Genomic DNA, 23,227 nt, shown 5'->3' with positions numbered 1-23,227 from the left:
ATGTATCTGATTGTATCATCAACTTTTCCTTCTACAGGAAGCAAACCTACAAGGCCCCAGAAATGACTAACCACTAAGGCCAAAGGGGAAAGGGAGGACAAAAAGTTTGAATTTTATGCAGAAAGGGACAGGGAGCAGGTGAAAGGACTTGGGGAGTGAGGTGCACCTCGCTCCCCAGGAATTCACAACGGTGATAGTTCTCAGGGCTCTTTGTAATGCCAGTCTATGTAGGACTACACAGCAAAGTGCTCGCTTAACATTAAATTAAAATAATATTTCATCATGCAATTTGAAGTGTCTCCCATGTTTAAACTTATATTTCAAAGGTTAATAAAAGTGCATTTTAATAGCTGCATTTATATATAAACTCAGAGAAGCAAAAGCCTAATGATTCCATTAGTTTTCCGTAATGGGTTAGATATTCATTTTGTACACAAAAGATGGATTTATCTTCAGATCTGACACAACATCCTCCTCATTCCTATTTTATCATCTTGTCTAGATTCAAAAAGAGAGGTGGGAGGCACTGATGTCAAATGCATTTTAGAAATTAAACAAATACTCGGCTGCTAACACTGAATTCTTAAAGTGTGGTTGTACTCTGGCTAACTAGCATCTTGAGGTTCCATGTTGATTATGTCTCAATAACGTTCAGCTCAAATCTACTCAATTTACAGATAAAAAGATGTTAGTTCCTATCTACCAGCCCTGAAAACACAAGCAAAACTCTGATAGGGTCTGATTTTCAGAGGCCTTGAGCATCAGCAATTCTTACTGAAGTCAATGGGAGCTGCAGATAAGAACATAAGAACGGCCATACTGGGTCAGACCAGTGGTTTATGTAGCCCAGTATCCTGTCTCTGACAGTAGTCAGATGACCATCACCTCTGCAAATCAGGTCCTAAAAGTCAAGCTGGATACTTTCTAATTTATGCCTCCCCTGCAATAAAGACTGGAAGTTAGTTAACAGGATTCATGGAACAGAACAGACTCCAGCTCCCCCTCCCATAAGTGTACTGGCTTTATAAAGCGAAACAGAGAAAAGTAGTATGAACTTAATTTGGTCTGAATTTTCCAAAAACACCTAAAGTTGTTAAACCATCCATCTCCCACGGAAAGTCAAAGTCAAATACAGTGTTTATATTGTATGTGAACCACAGGATGGAGTCAAAGAACATCTCTCACTTTACAGCACTAGAGAGTCCCTGTGTAAGCTGGTGACATTCCACACCGCAGGGGCATTGATGTCACCAAGACTCGTTGTGCTGGGTGACTTTAACATTTACACAGGTGACATATCTTGAGAGTTGGCTCAGGATTTCATGGCTGTCATGACAGCCGTGGGATTATCCCAGAGGATCATTTGCTCAGTTCATACATACACGCGTGATCTAGCGTAGGGGTTGGGGATTGAAGGGAAATTTTGTCCCTGCCATGGACTGATCATCACCTCCTGCGGCATGAGGCGAGGATTCAGGACTCCGGTCAGGGCAAAGCATGTGTTTGGATGGTTTGTCCTCAGAGGCTAGTGAAATTAGACTAGTATTGGGGATTCATTGGGACTGCATACCAGTCTTTTGTCTCTACTATTGATGAAGTGGCTTTAGGCATCCTCTCCCACAACTTCATCCTCAAAGGTCACCTTGGTTTACAAATGACCTTCAACAGATAAAGCTAAAGAGAAGATGCCAAGACAGCTAGATGGTACATTAACCATGTCCTGAAACCCTGGTAGATGATAATACATGATAAATATTATTGCCTTTCATGGGCGGGGTTTCTAACCATATTCTAAGATCTAACAGTACATGAAACCCCAATCACATCTTTTCCCGAGGAGTCAGACTTTCAGCTAATGTTCTCCAAGCTCGTAGAGAAAACCACAAATATATTCTCCCCATCTGTTTGGAAGTGGTTAGTGAGTCGGCCGTGAATTTGATGATTACACAGGAAGATTGGCAGGGAATTTGTGGAGTGAAAATAGAAAACTTATCAGGTTTAACCTGCGAGCATTACAAAATTCTGTACACTGCTGTATGCCGAAAATAAGGGGACATTATATTAGTGCTCCCTTGCAATATAAAGGTCGCTGTGTAAGGAGCAACCTCGTCCGTCAAGCATTTCCCCTTCAAATGTAACAAACACAATAAAGTCATTAGGTTTAGAAAGTTCCCTCAAGAAGGGAAAATGAACACTGACATATTTAGGTAATTCCAGCCAATTGTTGAATTGCTGTGACAATCCAGCATATAGAATTGGATGCATTTGTTGTTTGCTCTGGTTGAAGTGAGGAAACATGAGGCCAATTTAGTCCATACTAGATTTAAATGGGAGGGACCTAGTTGTAATGTACATATTGTTCCAGCGAAGTTTCAGTTCAGAAATCTGCTACATAATTATAACAAAATCATCCAGACACAATCACTTATGACAGAGAGCAATGCACCAATGCAGCTATTTCCAAAGTTGTAAAATGATGTAATCCAGGGCCAATAATGACATTTTCGAGAAAAACAACAGAATAAATATGTAGTTGGCATGGCAACTAGAACACTTGGGTGTATATTTTTACAGACCATGACATATAGCCATATTTAAAAGAAAGATGCAATAACGTTACATTTGTAAACTCATGAACGGACACAATTCAAATATTTCTGATAACTGTCATCTTTGGTTTTGTATCCAAGGAAGCAAGTAAAATAATTATTGTGCCTAACGAAATCAGTGACACTGTACATCGACAGGCTAAATTTTGCCCGGGACACAGGTACGATCCTGCTGACTTCTGCTTGCATGAGCGAGGCATGCGGGATTTTGCCCATTAATTTTATTTGTGTATTAGTTCTGAATTTTTACCGTGCTTACATTGTGTGTTTTCAATTTGTCTATCTTAAAAGGTAAAAAGATTTTTTTCAATTAACACACATTTATCCAGCACCATCCCTGAACATGACACTTCCCAGACTATAGCAGAGGTGGCCAAATGGCGGCTTGCGAGCCACATGCAGCTCTTTTACTGTTAAAGTACAGCTTGCAGAGCCCCTCAGGCTCTCCCCATTCTCCATCTACCAGATTGGGGTGGGGAGCTCAGCACCTCTGCCTTGCAGCGGGGTGGTGGGATAAGGGCTTCTGTCCAGTGGGGAGGGGAGGGCCTCAGCAGGAGCAGGGCTGAAGGCCTGTGCCCCAGCTCTCAAACTCCTGAAGATTGTCGTATGTGGCTCAGAGGCTCAGTAAATTTTGCACTCCAGCAGTGCAAAGGGGCCATATTCTAGCTCAGCCCCACCAGTTGAGGATTCTCTTGGGACAGAGGAATCTCCTGCTGGAATACAGCCGTGGGGGCTGGCTTCTAATCCACACCAACAGTCTGCAATTGAGGGGATTTGCTGGGGGCCTTTCATTGATGAAGAGAGTCATGACTGGAACTGCTATGCTCGACTGAAACTGAGCAAGTAGATACCCTCATTGGAGGATCATAGCCAGCCAGTGGAAATTAGAGCATCCCTAAGACTGCTCTAAACTATGCCAGGGCCATATACTCCTCCTCTTTAATAAAAGCATTATGACTGATTCACAATTATTGGTGTGGTTAGTAGCCATTTCTTTATCATGTCACCTACATTCTGGCATGGCCTTCAATGAAGTTTTTTTTTTTTTAATAACTGAGAATCGTACAAAAATTCCTTGTTAAATGTATTGTTTCTCTCCTAATTAACATGATCTGTGACAATTTTCAGCCCAGAGTGAATGCTTAGAACCAAGGTATTAAGAACCAAGTTATGTATCCTCCATACAAATCAGGGGATTTTAATAAAAATGCAGACACCCCTTTCAACATAGTGCAGTCCAGGGCACTGCGACAAGAAAAGGGAAAGGCCTGAAAGTTCACTGAGTGCAGTTCTCCATTAGGACACTTACTTTGCATAAACGTTTCCTTGTCCAAAACCTGGTTCAGCCTTGGTCCTGCTTGCTCAACCCTCATTTCTCAAATCAGTGGCATTTCCAAGTTTAAATTTATACCTCAGTGATTTCTGGAGCAGTTTGTCCCTCTGAGGAGGGAACAAACACAAGGAGGGGAAACAAACATATCACTGCCCTCTTGAGCAGAAACAGCTGTATCCACAGCTGCCACAGAGCACTGCTGTGAAAAGTACACTGTAGCTTAGCAATCTTAGCATCAGATGAAGTGAGCTGTAGCTCACGAAAGCTCATGCTCAAATAAATTGGTTAGTCTCTAAGGTGCCACAAGTACTCCTTTTCTCATTCACACAAGCACACTTGCTGACTTCACTGAGGCTGCTTGCATGGGGAAGGCAAGGGGGATTTGGCCTAAAAGTTTTTTAAAATAAATTTGTAATGCAGGATGGGAAAGAGACAATGTAATTAGACATTCTAAATACACCTCTACCCCGATACAACGCGACCCAATGTAACACGAATTTGGATATAACCCAGTAAAGCAGCGCTCTGGGGGACGGGGCTGCACGCTCCAGCGGATCAGCGCGTCAGCGTATCTGGCTCCAACATGCTTTTCTGAGCTGCGTGTTAAGGGTGCTGGGCTGGGGCTGAGGGGTTGGATAAGGGGCACAGGGTCTCGGGGGGCGGTCAGGGGACAGGGCGTGGGTTGGATGGTTTGGAGGTTCTGGGGGCAGGGCAGTCAGGGGATGGTGGCATTGGATGGGGGTTGAGTCCTGGGGGTGATTAGGGATGGGGGGGGTTCTCTGGAGGGGGCAGTCAGGGGACAAGGAGCAGGGGCCTTAGACGGGGGTGGGGTCTTGGGAGGGGTGGTTAGGGGCATGGGAGTCCCGGGGGGCCTGTCAGGGGGTAGGGGTGTGGATAGGGGGTGGGGCAGTCAGTGGATGGGGAGCAAGGTGGTTGGGTAGGAGGTGAGGTCCTGGGGGTGATTAGGACAAGAAGCGGGGGGAGTCGGATGGGTCGGGGGTCCTGAGGGGTCAGTTGGGGGTGGGAAGCAACTATTAACAGAAATGCTCGAGGCCAAAGCAAGTTCAATATAACATGGTTTCACCTATAACGCTGTAAGATTTTGTTGGCTTCCGAGGACCGCGTTATATCGGGCTAGAGGTGTACGTAATTTAGACGTGCTAAATCGGGGCAGTTTTGAAATTTAGGGAGATTCCAAATGCAATTGAATTGACAAACAATTGTGTTACAAAAACAACGAGGAGTACTTCTGGCACCTTAGAGACTAACAAATTTATTTGGGCATATGCTTTCGTGGGCTAGAACCCACTTCATCAGATGCATGTAGTGGAAAATACAATAGGAAGATATATATACAGAGTACATTAAAAGATGGGGGTTGCCTTACCAACTCTAATGAGACAATTCAATTAAAGTGGGCTATTACCAGCAGGAGGAAAAATCCCTTTTGTAGTGATAATCAGGGTGGCCCATTTCAAACAGTTGACAAGAAGGTGTGACTAACAGCAGGGGGAAAAGTTAGCATGGGGAAATAGTTTTTAGTTTGTGTAATGACCCATCCACTCCCATTCAGGCCTAATTTGATGGTGTCCAGTTTGCAAATTAATTCCAGTTCTGCAGTTTCTCGTTGTGTTACGGATTACAGCTGTGTTACAACCTGTGAATTGTGTTACAGATTACAGCTGCATAAAACAATGTGTATTGAATTATCACTGAAAGAGAACCAATACTGACTTTCCATGGACATTCAACTCATTTTCTTTTATTTCAGTCTCCTGCCCTTGGGTAACTCAATTAAAACTACAAGCAACACATTGATTTGAATTTGGATATTAACGTTTTTTGATTCCACCTATGGAAAAGCATGAGATCTGGTAACCAGAGACCAGAGCTAGTTTAAAACAGTATCAGAAGAGACATAATTAACCTATTTAGCTCCAAATATTGCTAGTTAACTTCCTTACAGCAGAGTATATCTTATTCAGTAGGATTTTTGGAGGGCGATATCTATCCACACTTCAATTTATTCTTGTTTGAATTAAATTTTAAGAGCACAGCTTTTTTATGTTGTCTTTTAGAATGTTTTTATTGTATTATGGTACAGTATCCTTAGCACTTGGATGGTAGGACATTTAAAATATACAACAATCATAATTATGTTGCCATGTTGTTGTTGCCATGTTGTAGCTGTTGGTTCCAGGATACTAGAGAGACATGGTGGGTGAGGTAATATCTTCTATTGGACCAACTTCTCTTGGTCAAAGAGCCAAGCTTTCAAGTTACACAGAGCTCTTCTTCAGGTCACCTATCACCTTGTCTCTTTTTGGCCCACTAAAAGGTATTACCTCACCACTTAGTTTCTCTAATCATAATTATTGTATTTACGCACACAAAGAAGTATTATGTATAAGGACCTGATCCTCTGCCCATTGACTTCTATGTCAAAACTGCTCCTGACCCAAAGAAGAGATTCTATTGATGGACATGCACACAGCCTGCATAGATCCTCACCACCCACCCAGAGATAATAAATCATTGTAACGCATTCAACTCATCACAGAAGACATCCCCTAGGATACACTGTGAGTTTACCTTCTTTATATGAAATCAAATTGGGGGGCAGGGGAAGAAATAGGTTGACAGTGTCCCCTTAAACAGGAAGGAATGTCTGATGATAGTGAAAAAAATAACCAAAGCTAATAACAAAAACATGTTAAACTTAATACTGGAGCGAATTCAATCAGTCAGTCAGCATTGCACCAGTGCTGATCAGGGTCTTCTTTCATACCTACTGAATACTGATAAATACCGAGGGCCAGATCCTCTACTGTTATAAACAGGCGCAACCCTATTAACTTCAATGGAGTCTCACTCATCAACACCCGTGGAGGATCTGGCCCACTATTTCAATCAGCATCAAAAGGACTGTGTATTAAGTGGCTATGTATTACTGCTTGCTAGCATATGAATTTGATAATGTTATTAGCCCAGTCCTATGTGGCCAATGACATTAAGTATTAGCTTTTACTGTAAAACCATTCTACTTCTTAGTGCATATGACAAAATATATGCAGTGGTAACTAAAGCAGGGGTAACTAGCCTCCAATCAATTACATTCATCAGCAAGGAAGCATCTTAAAATAACTAAAGAACAGTGTATCATCTAAAGGGAAGCAAGGAAGGAGAAAAGATCTTCTGTGAATAAATCCTGACACAGGGACACATGCCTTTGAAACATCCTTTTGAAGTGGTCAAGTTTGAAGTCAGCTGGGACAATCAAAGCTTCTGATGGGAAAGCAAGGGTGAATCATTTGCACTGGCCTCTTTTCACAGCTATGGGCCATGTTCACCAGAATTTCACTTGAAACCCAACTGCAGGACCTGAGGCAGCAAAAGCCATAATCCTGAAGAACTAATTAATAATAACAGAAATGCTTGTGCCTAACAGGACTGAGCTGAGCCTGAGGAAGGTGTCATGGCACTATGCATGAACACTCTTCTGGGAACCAGCAGAGCCTTGTCTCTCCATATGCCATATTTACAAAATGCTGATCTACCTATTTTAGGTACTTATATTATAGCCCTGTCTGAACGCCTCACAGTCTTTAATGTATTTATCCTCAACACCTCCATCAGGTAGGGCAGCACTGTTATCCCCAATTTACAGATAGGGAATGGAGGCACAAAAAGACTAAATGACTTGCCCAATGTCATACAGATAGTCTGTGGCAGAGCAAGAAAATGAACTTGGCTCCCTCATTGCCCAGGCTAGCCCCTTAAGCACTGCTAAGCCATCCTTCTTCTCTTAGGCCCTAAGGTCCTATTTCAGCAACATACTTAAGCACATACTTCACTTTAAGCATGTGAATAGTCCCAATTGATTTTAAGTGCATGCGGTTAAGTATCTTGCTAAACGGGATCAAAGTGTTGATATTAGTGACTAAAAATATATGGGAGGAATATCTCTGGTTTTGTCAGCATCCATGTCTGGCAGCCAGCGCCGGCCATGGCGGGGAGCAGATTCATTTTGTTCAGTTTGTATTTGTTCTGTGTGTGTGCTTTGTGCGGTTTCATTTTTGATTGCTCGGTTTATTTTATTCCTTGGTTATTTTATTACCTGGCTATCTTGTTTTTGGGTGGCTGCAGTGATGGGTTTTTATCTAATGCTAACCCTAGTGTGGGTAGCTGATGTAATTTATCTTTAGATTTGTTTTTGTTTTTACGAAGAGCCTTGCTGCCACAGTAAATGAATAATGTAATCTACCTTCTGAGCTGCAAGAAACTGTTTGTCCTCCAAAATATTTTCTCCCATTCCAAAACTAAAGGCTTAGGAAATAAAGCAGGTTATTAATGAGGGAAAAAGCTCATGGAAAAAAGAACTCTGATGAGCAGTCTGGCCAACTGGGGAAACCAGGCCTGCAACTTTCCTCCTCCCAGAAAACAAAGCCTTTTCTGATAATCACAGCCCTGCGCAAAGTTGATACTCTGTTTAATTAATAAATAAAGGGAGAGCAATGCAAAAGAACAAGGGCCAAAGCAGCTGCAGTCTTTACATTCCCAGTAATAGTGAAGAAGAAAGAAAATTACAAAACTTTTAGAGGGGTGGAAAATTCAGCCCAGACCACCTGAAGTCACAATTAGAAACCAGAGAGGAAACGCATGTACAGATTGCTCCCAGGGCAGGCCTGCTGCTTGCCATTAACACCAGTGCAGGTTAGGAAGGGGCTAATAGAAAAAGTAACTCGTCTTTGCAGGTCCTGTCCACTGAAAGTCAGGAAATAAAAGAAAATAGAATTAAAAGTTAACATGAGCTGTGCCAGGGACAGCTCTAGGTAATTTGCAGCCCCAGGCTCAGTTGGGGCTGGGGCTCGCAGGCGGGGCTGGAAGCGGAGGGAGTGATGTCACCTTCTCCCAGCGCCTGCAGGGGCTTTCCTCCCTCCCCCGCCCGGCCGCGCAGAGAAGCCCCGATATAAGGTGGGCACCAGGCAACGCAGCAGCCAGGGCACAGATGAGGCAGTGCAGCCCCAGCTCCCCAGCAGGACTCGCCCTCTCCTCCCCAGGTAGCGGCTGGGCCCTGGCAGCTCAGCATCCCAGGGCTGGGGCTTCCCCTTCCCACTGTGGCCGGGGGGCGCGGTGCCCTGGCCCCGTCTAAGTGGCGCAGCTCCGAGAGCGCAACTGCCCCGAGAAAAAAGGATGGCTGGAATGATGCCGCCCCTGAAAATGTGCCGCCCCAAGCACGTGCTTGCTTTGCTGGTGACTAGAGCCGGTCCTGAGCTGCGCTGTCTTGATCCTCTTCCAGTGCCCTCCCTTCCATCATGTAGCTAAGGGCAGCTCTCATCCTCTCCTCCGCTTCCTTGCTGTCATTCCAATCATCTCCCTCTTTCTCCTTCCCCCACACCACTCCAGCCTCTCCCCACTGCCGTAGGACTTCTTGCATGATTAGTTATATAATATGGCCCCTAAAGACCCAATCCAAGATCCGGATCCTTTTGAGCTAGGCACTGTATAAACACGCAGTAAGAGTCAAGAACTTACAGCCTAATTAATAAAGGGTGGGAAGGGAAACAAGCACAGAGAGGCAAAGTGAATCACCCAAGATTTCACAGCCAGTCAGTGGCAGAGCCAGGAACCACTACCCAGGATTCACGACTGCCAGTCCAGTGCCCTGTCCCCTGGACCTCATGACCTTCCCCCTTGCTACCTCTTAAGCTCTAGTTCAGTCATCTCTCTTTTCACACAGACCTTCTATACTAGCCAAAGTTATTCCATCTGCCACACACCTCCACCCTTTCCCCTGGCACTCACTCGTGCTATGCGGAATGTGTGATCTCCCTTTGGTTAGTTTGCAAACTTACCACACTGATTTCCAAACCATACCCCTTTGACCATTTCTGACTGGCAAGTCTAAGAATCAAAGCATCGCTGAAGCAGCCCTGTGACTAAATGATGATTGCATCAAACTAGAAATGATTATTGTTTATAATTCATCTTTTTCTTGGTTTCATAATTAAGGAGCTGATTCTCAGAATGGCTGAGCACCAACAAATCCAATGAGTGCTGTGGTTGCCCAGCACTGCTGGGGAAAAAACAAACACCCTAACTGGCTCCCTAATTGACTCTAGCATTTCCCTACACAAGGGCAGTCCCTGCCTCAAGTTTTTATGCTGCAAAATATAGTCCAAGGGCTGGTCTACTACATATAAACCTGTCACTGAAATTACTACACCCAAAGAGATTGCCCTGGGATGCACTGATTCAGAGCCTGGTCTAACTCCCACTACAATTATTAAGAGTCTTTCCATAGACTTCAATAGGAAATTAGAGGGCACCCCACAACCAGTCTTTTGAGAAGCATTGTATTACCACTAACCACCTTGAAGCAGGCTTTCTGCTGCAAGAGGCCTCATGTCCTGCAATATGCCAGCTGAAGCCAACATGTTCCAGAGCGGACTCAATTTCAATCTGTGTAAGCAGGATAAGGCAGACAGAGAAAAAATCTGTTGTTTCTAATTAATCTAATCTCACAGAAAATTAAACCCTATTATATCAAAGAGCTAAACACAAACAGAAACTATGCTCAGATAGTATTAAGTCTGGTGCCAAACACTTGTGCTGTTGGGCATTGGTATTAGGGAAGTTTCAGATCAGTGCATTAAGTGATGCTCTACAAGGGTCCACATGCCCTTACTACAGTGCATAGAGATTTATCTGCAAAGTGCCTATGGAAACTAAGGGAAATTAGGCAGTGTTAAGCCATGTGCACTGCTCCGAGTCTGTACCTACCCTGAAACCCTGGGTCATGAATATGAATGAAAGATGAAGCACTGACATTTTGATACTCTGTAATAACATACCAGATTAACAGGGAACACCAACGCTATGCTGCAGACAGAGAAAAGAAATCCAATCACCTCCTTGCTGTGGTACAAGGGTGATTCCTGCGAGTCCTACAGCATTAGAATTGTGATTGTATCAGAGCTGTGACCAAACATTTAGTGCTGCGTAGTTTTTTTATTTTATTCTCCTTTGCTAATATGAATTCAGTGCTGGGAACCTCACAGAACTGCAGACTGTAACCTCAGTGTACCCTCGGAAAGGATTATAGCAGGGACAGCAGCAATGGAAGCTTCCCCACACAGTTTATCTAATGCTTCAGTCCTGACCAGGAAGGTTGCAATACGTCCTTTATATTCCACATTCATTCAGCCGGTGATTTCTCTGCTCGGATTGCCAGCAAGCAGCAAATAAATGCAGATTGTAATGTGGGGTTTTGTGATATGGACATCCGTTCACCAGGAAGCAAACTGAGAACATCAGCCATTACCAGAGGATAATTATTTTTATTCACTACCAACTTGGTCCATATGCTACTTAACCTTATCTTGACTTTGATACTTCACAGAGGAAGATGCTTAGTTCCTAAGAAACACTAGGAGGGAAAAAATCCAACTGGATAGGTCATCTTAAAATGATTTACTGAAGATGTGTGGGTGAATCCTTTGGGTGTGAGATTTCTGTGATAGGTTCCTTTGAAGAGATGCTGATTGAGCCATATGGCATGTCACCATTGTGAAATTTAACATAAACCTCACAGAGAAGTTAGAAATCGACATTACACAGTGAGGGGAGGATACTAAACCAGGATGTCTAGTGTGTCATGCTCCTACCAGGAATAAGATCATTCCCTGGAGGATGTTTTGCCCCAGAAACTTAAGCGGGCAGCCACCAAGCACATAAAGAAAACTCAAGGAGTTGAATGGTGCATGATAAATGAGCAGGACGAGAATGCAACCCAGGTAGTGCAAAAATGCACATTCAAAGTGCGATGCAGACACTGAATTCAGAAGGGAGTCCTGCAGCAAAGCAGATTTAAAGACAGAATATTGTCGGCCGTGTACATTCTGCTCACATGATGTCAAATTTCTCAAGCACAGGGTTGGTTGGTACATTGGCTCATAGCACCATGCCACAGTCTTTCATTTCCTTTATAATTTAAAAATCCCAAGTTACACAGCTGGATAAAATGGCTGTAAGTCCTCAAAGATAAACAGCAGGTCTGATATTTAATTGAACAAAGGCCTTGCCTGAAGTGAAGATTTGCCAGCTCCCCATCAAGTTCATTATGCCAGTGATTTGTTACTGTTCCACAATCACTGGCATCAGCTTCTGAGTAGGTTTCTTTTATAGGTTTATATCAGTGGAAAGCTGACACAGGAAATAGCCCTGGGAGACCATTAGCAGACTGCTGCTTTATTCTAAGAATGATCCCAAATTAGTTCTAATCCTATTGTTGACCTTGGGACTCTTATGCCACATACAGGTGGTGTGTTGCTTGTAAATTATAAAGTGCAAAGTGTTACCATGGTGGGAATAGAACCCAGGACTTCCTGCCTCCCAGCTCAGGGTTCTCGGTTATGTGGCCTCTGCACCTCTGTCCGACTTTTATGTGATGTAAGAATCTTGTATCTTCTAGCTGCATGCTTCCTGACACATACCTACGACATGCGTACCTGGCGTTAGATCCAGAAAGGGACATAGGTGCCTTGCCAGCCAGACAAATCCACAACTTCGAGTGAGGTGCCCAGGTTCCCTATGCAAGGCCTGGGGAGAGGTGCCTAAGAGTGTGGGCCACAAAAGCCAGCTTAGGAGGAGAGATCCACCTAAGCTAGCCAATGGGAGATGCCGACTAAAGGGGTGTATCCAAGCTTAGGCTCAGCAGCATTCAATTTTTACTTTTCCAATCTCAGCGATTAAGAGCAATTTCTTTTTTGAAGTTTTTTTTATTGTTAGCTATTTTTATTTTTACAGTTGCTGGAAATCCAGAGTGGGTAGGGCCGGGGTTGGGATTAGTGCTGGCAGCAGGGCTGTTGATGGCCACCTGTACAGCCAATGGGCCCAAGTCCTGGGGTCCTGGCCGGGCAGAGAAGAGGCCTCCAGCCAGGACTGCAAGGAGGATGAAACCCCAGCTGTGGACTGCTGCTGAACAGTTCCAAGCTGGAGATAGCTCCTGGCTGGGGAGTGAGGGAAGGGGGCTGTGACAGCGGGGCTGCAGAGGGCTCCCTGCAAAGCCAAAGAGCCAGTGACACCCAGTCCCTGCTGGCACAAGGTGTGGTGAAGAGTGTGGTCAGTATGGGGCATGGCAGAGCAGAGACCCCTAGTGAGCACTGTGAGGAGTCGTCCTTGGCCATGGGAAGGCAACACCACTGTTGCTGAATGGCTCCATCCCCGGGCAGGTTTGATGATTAAGTGCTCTCCCATAAGAATAAAGATTTACAGTCAGGCCCAGAGCAAGCTGCTGGTCAGAGACAATCACAGTGGGGTCACAAGAAGCAGAGAGTCTTCTTAAGAGCTTTGGAGCAGCATGTGAAACTGTCAAGGCTTATCTGACTGGACCCACTATACCATTAGAGGGGCACCAAGCACTAGGCTCAGCACTTCTGCTGCATGTAAACATCCTGGATGCCCCATGGCCAGAGAAGGCAGGAAGAGCAGGGCGATGTTCAGGATGGCCAATCCACTTGAGATAAAGAATTAACCTGAGCCTTCATCCTGGACTCAGGCTTATCCCCAACAAACTTTTTCTTTTTCTTTTGAGGTAGGAAGTAATTGACGTTTAGAGTAGACCCTAGTCCCCCCACCCTTTTTTAAAAAATCATCCCACGCCTTTGCATTGCCTGAGTCCAGACAAAAGCTGGAGAATATTTCTGGCCCAACCAGAAGCAGCAAATCCCAGAAATCTCAGAGCCTGTTCTTAATTTCCAGCTCAGTACTCCAGATTCAAGACGTGTGGGTAGTTTGGATGACGTTCAGGAAAGCACCTGACCCAAACCAGTCTTTTGTTGTTTCACCTATCACTAGACACCATCACATGCACAAATGAGTCCATGAGAGCAAACAAAGCTGGCAGCTCACGTTTGAGGCCTAGCAGCCTTCGCATCATGCCTGTAGGAAACTGGTTTGCTATTACAATTTCTCTTACTTCTGAGCCCTCTTGCAAAAGGAGAGATCATTGTTTTGAAGTAAGGGACCCTGGAGTTTGGAGAGAGGGCAGGCGTGGCTTGTAAAACAAAGACCCTATTAATTTTAAGACTTGACTTTCAGTTTTGCCACCCAGCCATATCTTCTTTTTTAATCCTGGAAATGAAGATGTTAATTGGAGCTGACAGGTTTCCCAGGTTTTCCCCACTAACAATATTTTTAGTAAAGTCATTCCACAGTGGGGCCCAATTCTTCCATGACTTCAAACACTTTCCCAAGGGAACTTTTGAACCTTTCTTTTGAAATGTTTGATGCTACTTGCAGGGAAAAGAGCCCTTATTGATTTAACATCTATCAAGCACAGGCAGTTATGAATTCCAGGCTTTTCTTCTGAACTTGCGGAGGTCTGAGGCACTATGAATACTGGCAGGCTGCTAGTTTGTTTTATCTACCCAGCCATGAACCAACGATAAGCCTGAAGCACAAATCTGAACCTTGGGGAGGTTGGAGCCTGAATGCATAACTGCATACAAATATGGTGACTGGCCCTTATCACTGTAATGGTCTGAACAAAACAGGTAGATGCCATAAGCATTAAATGCTGCCATCACCCTACAGAATCAGAGAAGAACTGGGAGGAGAGCGCGTTCTTCGCAGAGTCTGAACTGGAAGATGGTCTTTGCCCTATTCTTGGGACTTTGTTTTGTCAAGCAGCTGATCTCAACCCCAGCAATGAGACATCTCTATAACCTAGGGGCCACTGACCCATTTACAGCAGTAACATTTGCTGCCAGGATATTAATTGCACATGTGGACAACACATCACAACAGGAGAGCACAGGAATAAGAAAAGGAAAACTTTGGACAATATAACAAGACTTAAAAGCACTTACCAGCTGAAAGAAAGGGAAATGTAGCAAGCAACAGCTAGTTACAAAATGGACACTTTAGGGCTGCAGCTGCTTGGCTCTGCCATATTTAAAGGGGCAGACCCAGAAAGCCATGGTAGGGGCAAACCCTTTCATCAGAGAGCAACCTCCCAGTGGGGAGAGGCAGCAGACTACAAAGGATGCAGATGCAGCTGGGGAAGGTGCTGCTCCTGTGTGTTGCATGCTCCCCTGCTATCACGAAGTGTTAATTAAATTGATTTTTTTCCCTTATAGTCTGACACTAGCAGTTGCACAGAATGTATTTTTTTAAGTTATGGTGCTATAAAACACACTTACATGATCAAAAAGTGAAGATGTAGAAACACACTTAGCCACCTCACAGCTTTCCTAGACACATGGCCTAGAATCCCTTCGACAGCTGCCCAGGTTCCATTTTGATTTCTATTGTCACAAACGATACCTAACGTTTAGGGGGATTTGAAGTGTTGATGGTAGTGGCAAAATATTTGTACTGTGATGCAAATAGCTAAGAGGGTTCTTCTTAGCATTACCAGAAATTATAACACCTGGTTTGGAAAGGCCTCTTTGCAAAATGACTGCTCATTTGACAGTAGAGAGAGAGGGTGGGTGAGATTATATCTTTTACTGGACCAACTTCTGTTGGTGAGAGAGAGAAGTTTTCGAGCCACGCAGCGCTCTTCTTCAGGCTCAAAAGCTTGTCTCTCTCACCAACAGAAGTTGGTCCAGTAAAAGATATTTCCTCACCCACCTTGTCTCTCTAATATCCTGGGATAGACACAACTACAAATACACTTCATTTGATAGTAGCAGCTGGCTTAACAGGAAGATTGTGTCAAAACTGACAGGGGCGCTTCTTCCTGGTGCTTCAACCCAGCTCTCCTCATAAGCCCACAGTTCCCAATGACTTCATGGTTCTACTAAGGTCAATATGAATTTGCTGATGTAGGGAATTCCCTAAGCTGCTGCTCCTCAGCTAAATGACCCTTGGAACTCACAGACAGGGCGGTTGCTTAAGTACTCCATTGCTACAGCGTTGATATTTTACTAACTTGTTGGATCCAACTATGGTTTGTTCTCACAGCTGTGATTACTGATTTGTATACATAATTTTATTGGTTATATATAACATAGTTTCCATATCATATACAAAGAAAAGGCTCTGAACAATCATGTAACAGCATTTAAATTCCACTCTGACTAGTTCTAGAAATAAATCCAAACCAACTTTAAGCCATGGATCACTTTTAACCCATTGACATCTAGGTATAAATAAGCTACAAAGAGACAGTGTAACCTAGTGGGTAGAATACTGGACTAGGACTCAGCTGTCCTGGCTCTGCTACTACTAGCCTGCTGGGTGACCTTGGGCAAGTCACTTTCCTTTTCTGTGCCTCAATTTCCTTATATCTAAACTGGGGATAAGGATGCTAACCTCCTTTGTTTCAAGATCTACTGATGAAAAGCACTATATAATCCCTGTGAGCTGCCTGTACTGTCCTTGTAATCATCCCAGATATTAGCTGTACAGTCCTAAAAATACCTTCCCATCATGTGGAAAAGAAAGGACTAGGTAAAATAGATGAGCAAGAAAACACATCTGCTGCATCAACAAAACATGGTGATCCTCTCCTCCATAGCTATTTTATTACTGATATATTTTTTATTATTATTTATTATTAATCTGTTGGCCAAGATCCTTTATTCTGGAAGTTTTAACAGATTTACATGTTATTGCCATGTAAATATCAGCAACAAAACAATCATTACAATAGTGAGCTTTTGTTTAGAGAAACCATATACAATAATATCAGATCTCTACATGGAACTAGCCCCGTATGGCTCTGAATTCATGGTAATTTGTGGAACATGAAACACAATATGCCTCCATCAGCATGGTACCTGAGCTCCTATCTGAGTTTTCATGATAACACAATATACCAAAACACAGTATTATAAGTGCAATATAAAAGAAAAAAGTTCATAGTGATGCTGTACTTTATAGAAGAATAGAGGGGGACCAGGAACCAGACAAAAACATGTTATTTATTGCCTGATTGCTTTACCTATTACACATCTGTTACCTTTCCTTGCAAATGTCAAGGCCGATTAACAGTCTGGTTAAGGTAACCTGACATATGTGATATAAACAGATATGGTTTTGATACATAATACTTTTCATGTGGCTAAGCCTGGACCAGATTCTGCTCGTTTGCACCAGTATAAATCCAGAGAAACTCCTGTGAAGACAATCAAGTTAATCTAGTGTAAATGAGAGTCTCTATGAGCCAGACTAATACTCCTACATCTGCTGAGTAGCACCCGTACTCCAGAGTAACCCCAGTAAAGTAGATGTGGAGTAAGATTCTACTTACCGTGAGTTAGAGGAGCAATTTGACTCATTATGAGCAGGGCTTTGCAGGCAGAAGCTGGATCATGATTTGATGCCAAGACTTTATAAGCAGATCCCTGCACAGAACCCTGAACATGGCAGACTCAGTTGTGGCACACAGACAAAGCCCTGCTTTAGAGGAGGTACGGAAGTGCAATAAACAGCAAGAATTCTGCAAGGCGTTCTCCTTGAAGCTGCTACCTTCAGTTCAGATCCTCAAAGGTATTTAGGCTCCTAACTTCCACTGAATTCCTCTGAGGATCTGGGTCTCTGTGCTCAGTGCAAGCCTATGCAGGGTCAGTCTTTTTGGGGACACACAATAAATAATGCAAGAGTTTGTACAATGGACATAATAAAAGCATGCATCAGAAAAATGACAATTGAGAGACTTGAAGTCTGAAATACTAGAAAGTCACAATTGTCAGGAGACAAAGCTAAATGAAAATGAAATGTTTCTAAGACACCATGTCTATAGCCCTTTTCCACCACAGGACACTGCCCCTTATTAATTGTAAAATTAGGACTTCGCTCGTCTAGTCTCTACGTGAACACCTTTGATCAAGATCCAAAGCCCACATTGACATCAATAGATTCATAGATAGATTCATAGATACTAAGGTCAGAAGGGACCATTATGATCATCTAGTCTGACCTCCTGCACAACGCAGGCCGCAGAATCTCACCCACCCACTCCTGCAATAAACCTCTCACCTGTGTCTGAGCTATTGACGTCCTCAAATCGTGGTTTAAAGACTTCAAGGAGCAGAGAATCCTCCAGCAAGTGACCCGTGCCCCACACTGCAGAGGAAGACGAAAAACCCCCAGGGCCTCTTCCAATCTGTCCTGGAGGAAAATTCCTTCCCGACCCCAAATATGGGGATCAGCTAAACCCTGAGCATATGGGAAAGATTCACTGGCCAGATACTACAGAAAATTCTTTCCTGGGTAACTCAGATCCCACCCCAGCTAACATCCCATCACAGGCCATTAGGCCTATTTACCATGAATAGTTAAAGATCAATTAATTACCAAAATCATGTTATCCCATCATACCATCTCCTCCATAAACTTATTGAGTTTAATCGTAAAGCCAGATAGGTCTTTTGCCCCCACTGCTTCCCTTGGAAGGCTATTCCAAAACTTCACTCCTCTGATGGTTAGAAACCTTTGTCTAATTTCAAGTCTAAACTTCCTGATGGCCAGTTTATATCCATTTGTTCTTGTGTCCACATTGGTACTGAACTTAAATAATTCTTCTCCCCATCTGTTGTATTTATCCCTCTGATATATTTATAGATAGTAATCTCCTCTCAGCCTTCTTTTGGTTAGGCTAAACAAGCCAAGCTCTTTGAGTCTCCTTTCATAAGACAAGTTTTCCATTCCTCGGCTCATCCTAGTAGCCCTTCTCTGTAGCTGTTCCAGTTTGAATTCATCCTTCTTAAACATGAGAGACCAGAACGGCACACAGTATTCCAGGTGAGGTCTCACCAGTGCCTTGTATAACGGTACTAAAACCTCCTTATCCCTATTGGAAATACCTCGCCTGATGCATCCCAAGACTGCATTAGCTTTGTTCACGGCCATATCACATTGGCGGCTCATAGTCAACCTATGATCGACCAATACTCCAAGGTCCTTCTCCTCCTCCGTTACTTCTAATTGATGCGTCCCCAGCTTATAACTAAAATTCTTGTTATTAATCCCTAAATGCATCACCTTACACTTCTCACTGTCATTGCTAAAACTTCTGGGGGCCACATAGGCCACTCCAGTTCTTAAGGGCCACTATCTGGTAATTTGCTGAAACCTCCACCAGTTCCCAGGATGTGCCAGGAGGCCTTTCCCATAGGTCCCTGTTAGCAAACTCAACCAACACTCTTAATTCTCTCAAGACATCAATTCTCAGCAGCAAATGGAGTCAATTCTACCTGCCCAAGCGAGACAGCCTGGAGTTAAGGGCACCACCAGAGCTTCTCCATCCTTAAAGGTTTTTAAGGCCTGGCTTGACAAAGCCCTGGCTGGGATGATTTAGGTGGTGTTGGTCCTGCTTTGAGCAGGGGATTGGACTAGATGACCTCCTGAGGTCTCTTCCAACCCTAATCTTCTATGAGTCTGATTCTCCTCTCACTCCTCCTAGGGTGGGCAGAGATAGCATGGGCCTTCCTAGAAGAGTTCCCTGGAAGGAACAAATGTCTCTGTGACTGGATGCCTGGGATGGACCACACTGAGAATGCCACATGCAGGGCAGACGGCAAGAATCAGGGTGGACAATCCCCTAAGTTCAGTGGGCTTTGGATCAGGCCTTTACTGAGGAAGGGAATCCTAGGCCAGGTCTATGTTGGAAGGCTTTGTTGGTATAACTACACTGGTATACCATATTGGCAAAAGGCTCCTAGTATATACCGCTTATACCAGCAAAGCTCACGCTTATGCCATATGAATTATTCTAGTTCCCTGAGTGAAATAAACTATGCCAGCAAACGCAGTTTTGCTAGTATACATCTACATTAGGGGCTTTCACTGGCACAGGTATGCCTGTCACACATTATACCCCATCTCACCCCTAGCAGACAAAGCTATGGCGACAAAACTTTGTAGTGTAGACCTGGCCCAAGCTAATGACCTCTCCCTAACTTACAGCTACATTAAACTCCCACACACGTATTTTTCTGACTCGTCTCTGGACTCTAATTTTGTCAAGAGTTTGTTCCAGGGTGAAATTTCACCACTTTGGCCTATAAACACAGATACTTGCTGTGATCATGACGAAGTTCTCACAGGCAACACTAAGTTTGCCTGAGTTGGTTCAGTTTTGCCATTTTCACAGCAAAAGAGGTTGTTTTTCATGGAGAAATAGGATTTTACCTTTTGGAATTTCATTTTCACAAAGGCTGACTAAACATTGGAAACACCCCCCGTTTTTTTTGTTTTGGTTTGGTTTTTTGTCTCGTGTACTAGTGCAGAGGATTTCCTAATGGTGAGAAGTCTTATACTAAATTATAACTATTATAATTACAAGTCTCTGAAGGGAAGGGCTGACTAACAAAATTAACCATTTAATTGATCTATTTGTCTGCCTGCTTAAATAAGGAGAGGAGACTATTCCACACCACAAGTGCTGGAGTTGAAATCTGGCTTTAATCCATGAGAAATAAAGTTTTCAGAGGTCTGATTCGGCAATCAAAATGACAATGTGAAATGAACTCATGTTCACCTGGGGCTTGCCTTGTCAGATACAATAATGCTTGTTCCAATCAGGTCAAATAAGCAATAACTCACTCGCCCAGTTTTTATGGGGGTCACTGCAACTTGTCACTTCATTATTAGATAAATTTGAACATAGACACTTAAATTGGTTTGTTAACTCCTGGCACTTCGAAATGTACTTTTGTTAACAAAATGAGTAGAGCGGAAAACATGTTTGTTACAAAACTGCAAGGTGCTGCAGACCGTCAAGTGTGCCCCCCGGCTCTATGACTATAGAAACCATAAGCCTAATTATATATGAACTCACAGGAGACTTTTGCATTTTGGAGACAGAGTTGTGCTCTGTGGCTGTTTGACAGAACTAAAAGTAAACTCACATGGATATTGCCTGACGCTGCAGATACAGGAGACAGAGCATGCTCTTTTGGGTGTTTTATGAAACTGTCCTAGAAAATGTAAAAAGGTAAAATACTCAAAAGCACCTAAGTGACTTAGGTGTATAGGTACATAACCCCCATTGATTTCACTAGGAGTCTGGCCCCTAAATACCTTCGAAGATCTGGGTCTAAGCTCCTTTGAAAGTCAATGGGATTTAGGGCTTGTCTATACATGGAGTTTCCCCAATTAACTCCAGGTGTGGGCACTCTACTCAGGAACAAAAGAGCCTTCTTCCGGTTAGCTTAATCCACTTTGGAAAAAACCAAACAGCTATTGTACATTAAATCCACATATCACCTTAATCCACATTAACTTTGAAGTGTAGCCAAGTACTTGAGCCCGCAAATCCTATACTTTTGAAATTTTTACTTTAAGGCCCCAGTTCAGATAGGTACTTAAGCATGTGCCTAACTTTAAGCACATGTGGAGTCCCAATGAATGGGACTCGCTGAATCAGGAGTGAAACCACCAGAATGTTCTAGAAATTGAATAGGATTCTATAGAAGTTACTTGAAAAGCTCTATAGAAATTCTTCAGGGCACATGCCTGGAAGTCACTAGTACATGAATCTCTGTAACCAGATGGAAGGGGACACTTTTTTCCCCAAGGTTATTGGGGCATCCAATAGCAGTAAGGCTGCAGAATGATTTAATGGCAGGCAGATGCCTTACATGGTGAAAGATGTTGCAGATATGGCTAGTTCTTTGAAATGCTTCCCTCTTCCAACCAGCCACACCTTAGATGTGGCTGCATTCCTCTTCAGCCAGCTGATGATGATTTTGATAACTAGGGGGATGGTTTTCGCAAAACATTGAGAAAGCTGGGCGTTATAGTCCAGTAACCCCCATTCTCCCCCCTGCAGCCAGTCACGACCCAGCAGGGCCACGCAGGGGAGTAAATAGGGGACTTTACTCCCCTGTATGGCTGAGTCAGGGCTGCGACAGTCTAGCCCACTGTGAAGTATTTCAACAGCCACCCCATGACTTTACCCGAAAGATGCTGCAATAGGTAGTTTTTGGCAACATCTACACTGCACACCACAGGCGGCGCTGTGTACGGTATGTGTAGGTACTTGGTGCAGTGAAAAGCAAGCTGTGTCCACACTTCAGGATGTGTCAGTGAAAGGTTCCGGGAGGAGAGGGCTGTGGGACACTACATTACTGCAGTGCAGATGTGGGAGGCACTGCTTGGGTGTGCAGAGAGCCAGGTAGGGTACATACCCACAGGGTTCAGGCATGTCATGTCTTTACTCTACTTGCCTAAGCAGTGCGTCACTGTCTACACTGCTATTTATACCCATGCGGGGCGGGGGCTTGCAGTAGATGTACACTACGTGCACTGTAAGGAGTGTGCACTGTAGACATACCCTATAAATCCTTTCCTGCTCTTCCCCTCCCCCACACTGAGTTTGTAGTTTTGGATAGGAATGAAAACCCTTTAAGAATTCGAATACAGTAGAGAAAAATAGTAGAAACCTCACCCCTAACAAGAGAATCAGAGGGCTCGGCCGTATTAATCCCTGCAAGCTGTACAGTAAACTATGTATCTGATGAAGTGAGCTGTAGCTCACGAAAGCTTATGCTCAAATAAATGTGTTAGTCTCTAAGGTGCCACAAGTACTCCTGTTCTTTTTGTAGTAACTGAGTAAACCCAGAACCTAATTAATGTACAAACATATTATCACTGCTTGTCAGCCCGTCAGCTGAACAGACACCAGATTTCACAAATCAAGGAATAAGTGTTAATTGTTTTATCACACTTGGACCATGACTTAAAGTAGACTGGAATAAATTCTGGGTCCCCTAATTATGCCAGCTCTGTAGAGATTAAATAGACGGTTGTCAAAATCCTCAGCTTTCTCTCTGGTTTTATGTGGAACATTGTCAAGGTGAATAAGACCTTGTAAATATTTCCACCATTCAGGAACTGCCAGAGCTATCCTGGTTTCCCCTAGCAGCATGAGACAGCTCTTAGCCATCAAGCCAGCAATGCGTTTTGACTTTTTTTTACATTAATTCATTGCAATATCATCAAAAAATGTAAACAAAGGAAGCATAGACACTATGGGGACTCATGCAGAATGAACTGAAACATACATTTCTTTTGATGGAGATATAAGTTTAAGAAAGGCAAAGTGAAAACAGATGCGAGAAAGTTCCCACTCATCTTACGAATGTTAGACAGTAGGTGGAAAATTGTTCATTGGTAGGGTGACCAGACAGCAAGTGTGAAAAATCAGGACAGGGGGTGGGGGGTAATAGGAGCCTATATAAGAAAAAGACCCAAAAATTGGGCCTGTCCCTATAAAATCAGGACATCTGGTCACCCTATTCATTGGATACTTTCCTGTTGGGTAAAGATA

This window comes from Caretta caretta, chromosome 10 (genome assembly GCF_965140235.1).
Source record: "Caretta caretta isolate rCarCar2 chromosome 10, rCarCar1.hap1, whole genome shotgun sequence".
Classification (NCBI taxonomy): Eukaryota; Metazoa; Chordata; order Testudines; family Cheloniidae; genus Caretta; species Caretta caretta.
This window is presented reverse-complemented; position numbering follows the sequence as displayed.